We start from the raw sequence: 8,320 nt of genomic DNA on the forward strand, positions 1-8,320 counted from the left end.
TGCTCATCACTCGATGATCACAGTTAGTTCGTCACAACGATGGAATTGCCACCAGAACAGGTCAGCAAAACAGTTTATTTCTGCGTGGAAACATTTTCGTGATTTTAATACAGTTTCGGAAAGAATTTTTACCTTTTCTGCCAAGGGACATTATGAAATGCCTATCTTTGAACAAACAAACAAACGATCATCAGTCGGCTGTGTGGATTATTTACACCTGAACGAAACGTATTTTTTACAAATGTTGTACGATCTGTCGTTTTCCCTGAACCGTGCTGAACATCTTACTCAAGAAGAAATTAGCCTCATTTTGTTAGAATTATTTGATTCAGTATTCGCGTATAGTTTCAGATTTGCCGATGCAAAACAAAAGCTCCCTATAAGGATGACTTGAAGGATGTCCTGTTCTTGATAGGCTTGCTTCTTTCCACTGCACAATGTGAGCGAGCCTCCGCTCAGAGTGACGCTGAATTGCCACCGTGCACGTGCTTAACGTCATGTCAAAAATCCACTGAGGATGTGATCAGCATTTCGGCAGAAGGATCTTCGCTGAGAGATTTCGATTCCACTCAGCTGTGGCTGCATATTTTGCGTCGACAAAATAACCTCAACGGTCATTTTATCAGAGCAAGATTAGTTGTAAATAGGCCACTGATTTGCAAAAGAGGATTGCATTCATGTTTTGTAAAAACAAGTTGTCATTGTGCAGGCAGGAAAAAACCTGTATATTTCACGGAAACTATTAAAGTTGTTTTTACTGTTAAGGCATTTAAGGCCTACTAGCACTAGAGTGAATTTGTTTAGTTATGTGAGCAGTGACTACGTTACAGACTGTCAACAACATATTGGTTAAAATAACTGTGACCCCCCAGGGTTTCAACTGAATCTGTCCCATTTTTTACAGATTGCCAAAATTTTGCCAGTCTTTAAATAAGCCGAAGTGCTGCCTCGGAGGCGACCAAATTGTGGCAAAGAAAACAATTTCGTTTTCCTAACTACAATAATAGCCCACGTATAAGAACCTGAATTTTTCAATTTAGCCTAGTAAATAGGTTCTTATATAAATGGTACTTAAAGCAAATTTAGGCTACCAAGGTTCTTAAAATAGGTTCGTATATTTTCATATGAATTTCATCTAAATATATCATATATATTATAAATATCATCTTATAATACAGTATAAATCATTTACTTGTACCATAGAGCAGTGCCTATGGGCAGTTCAGTGCAGGTACAGCATATGTTCTTAACAAAACATATACTTGGGGAATTATTTGAATGGCAAGCACAATGGACATACGACATGGTGCTTAAGCTTGAAAGAAAAAAAAGTTACGTGTGTGTCAAGTCACTTTTAAATAGATGATGATCTTAATTCAGCAATTTCTACCTATACACTTTTACAGCAACCCCACTGATAAGAACCTAACTTAAAATTTTAGCCTTAATAGGTTCTTATGTGGAGGGGGCTTAAAATGAAAATTTTAGTCTAACAGGTTCTTAAAACCCAGGTTCTTATACGCGGGTTATTACTGTGTTGGGCTGTCATTTATACAACGAACGGCTGGAATTAACTTTCAAGTTACGAGCGCACATTTTCGACAGCCGACAAAATATTCTTTTTAGCTGGTTCTTCTTCCTTTCTTATAACCATTTCTACGGAAGCCAAGATTGGGAAAGTCCATGTTCAGTATATTTTTTTTTTTTTTTTTATTTATTTTTTTTTTATTCATAGCAACGACACGTACAAACAATACTACGTTACATGACTATTTGAGTTACACTACTATTACTACATTACATTACATTGCTTGACCTACTTACAGAAATTGTACTTACATTGCTTGTATTCTTTTTAACTAATTACGAAATAAATACACGTGCTACGTCATCCTGCATACGATGCTAACACAACACACACACACATACACACACACGCACCCCACCCACACGTACAAGAGATGATAAAAGATTCCCCTTACTCAACTTTCATACTTAAAGTGCTTCACGCATCGTAGTTGCTGAGAGTGGTCCACTTAGCTCTATATTTTTCGTAATTGGAATTTCTAATGGCTATTTGTCTTTCACATTTGATCTTGCTGTCTAGTAAGGCAAGAAAGACCTTTAAATTTGGAGTCTCAGACTGGTTTCTTGCAAGAAAAACATGATATTTAGCAATAAGAAGATAATGGTTTAACGCGTAGAAGGTGGTCGTTTCAGGTTTGTAACCGTACAGGATTTCAGTATTCCTAGGACTAATGTTGTCAGAGCGCTTAGCATTCCACCACATCATTATGTCTTTCCAAAAGATTTTAACGTCGGGGCATTCGCAAAGCATGTGAATAAGCGTTTCGTTCGGAAAGAGGCAGCGTTCACATTCTGGAGAAGCCTTTATATTCATTTTGTAAAGAGAGTGATTAGTGGGTATGATGTTATGAATTAGTTTGAATTGGAAGCTCCTCAGTTTGTTTTCGACTGTGACTTTTAAAGGAAGCTCGTATACTGCCTTTACATTCAACCCTTGTTTTCTAAGATTGATTTCAACGATGGGGGGAGAAAAGGATCTTTCTGCAAGCATCACACGGGCTTTTTTTGTAGAGGAGATGTCAAGGGATGGAACTGGTTCGTTATCGCCGTTAGTGAGATTACCTACGATTTCGCTTTTCCAAATTTTAGGGATTGCCGCAAGAACACCAGCATAATCGAGAAAAGTAGAGCGAACGCTATATTTGCATTTGAAGTTTTCGAACGAAAGGAACTGGCCATGGATGTTTAGGAGGTCGCTTATTTTCAAAATGCCTTTATTAGCCCATGATCTATAATAAAACGATTTTCCGTTTATCTTTATGAACCGATTGTTCCAAATGATTTCTTGTTTGTATTCATTTGCGTTACGTGGATCTTTGGAATTGAGCTCTTGCCATACAGCTAAAACGTCTTTATAAAAAACAGAGAGATTTTTGAGGTCGAGTAATTTAAGATCGTAGTTACATTGAAATAAGAGAGTTCCACCGACCTTACCTAAAAGCGAATCAAGGAGGGCACACCAATGGCGGTCATTTGCTAGACAGTAACGATTAACCCACGAAGTCTTGAGCGATTTAACAACGTCAGCAAAATTGAGCATATTAAGACCGCCGTGGCTTATTGGGCCGGTCAGAGTTTTTCTTTTGACTTTATCTGGCTTAAATTTCCAAATAAAAGAGAAGATATTGCTGTTGACTTCTTTTACAAATTCTTTGGGAACATTTAATACGGAACAACTATAAACAAGTTTGGCGAGAGCTAAGTTTTTGACGATGGCAATTCTGCCTAAGATCGTTAAATGTCTACTTGACCAAGTATTTAGAACTTTTTTGAGTTTGGCAAGCCTCTCGTCGAAATTGATTTTATTCCCAACCTGAACATGATAAGGAAAAGCGATTCCAAGCGCAATGACGTATTGCTTCGGCCATGAAATGCCAAAAGGTTCTTCTTTGCCTAATCGGCTTTTCAAAGGACCAAGCCAAAGACCCTCGGTTTTAGACTTATTGATTTTCAAGCCGGAAAGGTCACCGAACTGATCGAGAAGAGTTAGTAGGGACACCGCAGATGAATCGTTGCGAATGAAAGCGGTGGTGTCGTCAGCGTACATACTGAGTTTAGTGATCTTATTTCCGTTTTCAAGTCCTTTGATTGATTCATCGATTCTTATTTGGTGGGCGAGTGGCTCCACAGCGAGAACAAAGAGTAAACCTGAAAGAGGACAACCCTGTCTAACACCCCTTTGGAGAGAAAAAAATTCCGACGAGTAGCCATTATTTACAACACAGCTAGAAATGTTGGTGTAAAACGTTTTGATCCAGTTGAGGAAACTTGGACCGAAATTCATAGTGTTAAGCACTTTAAAGAGAAAGTCCCATTCTAAAGAATCAAAGGCCTTTTCAAAGTCAAGGAAAAGTATCATTCCGTCCTTGTTTTCATATTGTTCAATTATATCCGAAATTAAGCGAATATTTTCACCAATAAATCTACCTTTGATGTACCCAGTTTGATCACCGTTTATCAAGTACGGAAGTACTTTCTCTAAACGTTTCGCAATACATTTGGTTGCTAATTTGTAGTCTGTGTTTAGAAGAGAAATAGGGCGCCAATTTTTTAACAGAAGAGGATCTTTATTCTTTTTTGGGATCAGGGAGATGATTCCTTGACTCTGAGAGATAGAAAGTTCTCCTAGTGAGGCACTGTGATTGAAGCAGTCTATCAAAGGACCAGAAACATCGGGCCAGAAACGAAGGTAAAATTCTGCTGTTAACCCATCTGTGCCAGGAGTCTTGTTAGGTTGAAACGTTTTCAACGCGGCAAGGCATTCCTCTGCGGTTATCAGACCTTCGCAAAGGTCTTGCTTTGTGCTGTCGAGTTTTGGTAAGGATTCACAATCGAAAAAGGTAGAAAAGCGTTCAGCTGAAAGCTGGTTTTGAGAGGTGTAAAGCTGATTGTAAAAATTTTTCATGGCGGTTAATATAGTTTTTGGATCCTCTAGAGTACTACCGTCAGGTGTCTTCAGCTTTGTTATATGTTTCTTTACATAACTTCTTTTTTCTAAGTTAAAAAAGTATTTGTTGCATTTTTCTCCTAATTCATACCATCTAGCCCTACTCCGGATGATAGACCCTTTAGTTTTTTGCACGGCAATTTCATCTAATTCGATCTTGAGTTTTCTAGCCTTGTTTACAAGGGAGCTATTTTCTGGGGTTTCGTCGATACGTGAGTTGATTTTCTCTAGCTTTTGGAGGAGGTTCAATTCCGTACTTCTTTCAGCGTTGGCTTTCTTTTTCGCAAAACGAATTGCAAATATCCGGATCTCCATTTTCAACATTTCCCAAAATAACCTTTTATCAGCAACATCCTTGTGTTTTTGGGTGGCGTGTTTGATGATGAAGCTCATTTTTGTGACGAAATCTTCATTTTCTAAGAGTGAATTATTAAATTTCCAGTAGCCTGGGCCTCTTTCTTCTTGTTTGTCTTCAGGCTTGATCGAGATGGTGACAGGGGAGTGATCTGAATCATGATAGGCGGAAATGTCGGTTTTCGAAACGCGGCATAATAAATGCTTCGAGATGAGCCAGAAATCCAGTCTACATTTGATTTTCCCGGAGCTATTTCTCCACGTAAACTGTGTATCATGTGGATGTTGTTCTCGCCAGGGATCGACTAGGTCATAGTTGCAACGGAGTTCGTCGATCGAATGTATTACACTTTTTTTGAATTGAATGTCTTTACCTCCAAATTTATCGGAAGCGGACAGTGGGCAGTTAAAATCTCCACCAATAAGAATTTTGTCAGTTTGCTGGCCACGAATAGAATCGGTTATCTTCTGAAAAAAAGAAATTTGCTGGTTTTGGTCGTTTGGGGCATAAATATTAACGAGGCACAATTCGTCTTCGTTGACGGTGGTGTTTACAATAATAAATCTGCCGTTCTTATCCGCAGTAACATTCGCCACCTCTTTACTGAGTGAGGGACTGAAAAGAATCATAACACCTCTACTGTGTTTTGAGCCGTGCGCAAAGAAAATGTCGCCTCCCCATTCTGCTCGCCAAAAATTTTCCAAGCTAGCATCACTGTACGTCTCTTGCAGAAAAATTACATCAAATTTTCTAATATGAAGCCACCGGAAAAGTTTTCTTCTTTTGATAGATTTGTTGAGGCCTCTTGCATTAAGAGAAACAGCATTTAAGGTCATATACACACTAGATTTATGAATTTCTTTCTAACGCAATTCATGAACCACAGCTTGCAACGTTCGATAGCGTTTAGCCTTGCGATGTAAATGTTTTGTGCAGATGGTGCGCTGACAACAATTAACAATACGTTGAGTAAGGCGGGTACAAATCACGATGAGTACAACAAGTGTACTATGGCAACTAACACTTAACATAATAGAAACACTAATTAAACTGCGAAGCAGCTTAATGTATAGAAGGGAATAAGTGCCATTTTTTAAAGGCATGTTGAAAAGAGACAAAACCCTCCTACAAAACTCTCCGCCAAAATTTAAATAATTAATTGATGAAGCGAAAGGGAAGCGAGGGTTTTGAAAGGGAACGTTTGAATAATGTTATGTTACATGTGGGAGAGGGTGGGAAAGAAAAATATTTGATTATAACCTAACGAATATTGTCCAAATCTTCAACTTCATGTACTCTATGTACTTGATCGCTTTGGGACTTCCTGACGAAAATTTTGCCGTCAATGGTCCAGGCGCTATGCCAGTTGTTGATCTTTTTAACTTTTCTTACTTTAGCGAACAGTTCACGCCTATAGTTAGTTAAGTTCTCATTAATATAAACAGCTCCTGCATTATGAAAATAGTTGTTTAAACTTACTGACTTCAGGTACTTCTTGGATTTATAGAGTTCATTTTTGGCTCTGTATGATCTGAATCGTACAATGATTGGTCTTGGACCGCCGTTAGATCTTCTCGTGGCCATTCTATGACAGATGTCGATGTCATTGTTGACAATATGTACATTGAGAACCTTTCCAAGCTTGATGATCTTGTCAGACAGATTTTCTTCTGAAGACTCAGGAATGCCGTGAATTTCGAGATTATGTTTTCTAGTGTATTGTTCTAAATCGTCTATTTGGCATATAGCGGTGTCCAGATCGCTTTTAAGACCATCTAGATCGTCGTTTAAGTCGGCAACTTCATCTTCTGCTTTGCGAACTTCTTTCTTGAGCGAGCTCACATCTTGTTTCAGCTTGTTATTCTCCGCCTCTAATTTTTCCAGTTTGTCGATGTGGAACTCTAGCGACTTCTGCAGTTCTTCGTGTTGCTTGCGCAAAGCTCTGTTCTCTTTAAGAAGCTCGTCAGTGTTCCGTTGTATCTTGTTCAGTGCGATCCAGATACTCGACAGATCGGCATGCTCGACCATGTGCTCTGTAGTCTTTGCAGTCTTATTTGGAGGAATTTCGGGCGAGCTGCTGCTACTAGGCCTTTCAACTCTCTTCCCTCCAGTGATAGGCGGACTTTCGTCGCGTTCGCTTCCCTTTTCAGCCATTTATTACAAAGCGGAGAGCTACACAGGACGGACTACTCAAAAATCTTGGCTCTCCCTCGGGACCCCTCCCATGTTCAGTATATGCCAAATTTCAGGCCCTGACCAAATCTACCTACAGCGATTTGGAGAACACCTTAAAGTCGAACTATGGCCTCATGTTCAAGACTGATTGCGATCGAGGGCAGTGCTTACACAAACCGGACAAAAAAGAGCCAAAGAAAGCAACAAAAATGCGAAGGGCGACATCTAAACCCAATCTGGACAACGAATGCATGTTCAGCTATAGAGCAAAATTATTGATGTTTTGGTTTGTCCTTTGTGTCAAGATGTAGCAGGAACGCTCCTATACGATCGACATTTCAGTCAATCAGTAGAGTTTTGGAAATGAAAACTTCTTTTGGTGCAAAATTGCGAATTCTTTCCAAAAATTGTCGCGTTTTTTTTCTTTTTTCTTTTTTTTTTTTAATTCGCTTTAGTGCGACCCGATCCTTAGAGGGCTGGAAAGTTTAGTTTCATCTGAGATGCCATTCTGGCCAGGTTTCTGGTCGTAGGGAATGGTGTCTTGATCATACAGTTTCGAGCTTGCAAAACGACAAAAATGGATCTTTGCTGTGATGTTGTCAAGATCACTTTTAAAAACCTTTCCATTCGCTTGTTCTTGAACCTCTGGTTCAAACGCTTCTACTACAGAGCCTTGTCTCTTACAAGTTTTCTTTCCAGCTTTGAGGAATTAATATTGGCGACCAAGAGAGGTTCATCCTCTCTTGAGGCGACTTAATTTTATACTTAGAGACCTTTTTTTAACGGAGGGTTACAAAAAGGCCAAGGTAAAAGTGAGCTTGAAGCGCTGAAATAAATTCCAATTATCTTTCTGGATTCCAACAGCCCTTGCTATGACTTTCTCTTCCTGTATAGTCATAAGAGGCGCAATATAAGGTTGTGCTAGGAAGTCATATGCGCACTGAGAAAAAGAAGCATTGTACTTAATTTATGTAGAAAACACTTGCTACGTTCCTAAACTGTAGAAATTCGTTAATTCTACTATTGCTTAAACTTCATATTAAAAAGTTCATGACTCACTAGCTTGATCGTATCGTCTATCTGGCTATAAGCGTTAGATGGCGCGGGGTTCCTTCCTATTTCGCGTGAAGCCATCTTGGATTTTTAAAATAGGGTAGGGCTGAGGATGTTTACCAGTTGTTCCTTTTTCGAAATGCATTGTCGCTGTTATGTTCTTTCAAGCTTTTTATTTTTTATCTTTGTAGTTCCAGCCTCAA

Source organism: Pavona decussata, unplaced genomic scaffold, assembly GCF_977016875.1.
Source record: "Pavona decussata unplaced genomic scaffold, jaPavDecu1.1 SCAFFOLD_9, whole genome shotgun sequence".
In the NCBI taxonomy this organism is placed as follows: Eukaryota; Metazoa; Cnidaria; class Anthozoa; order Scleractinia; family Agariciidae; genus Pavona; species Pavona decussata.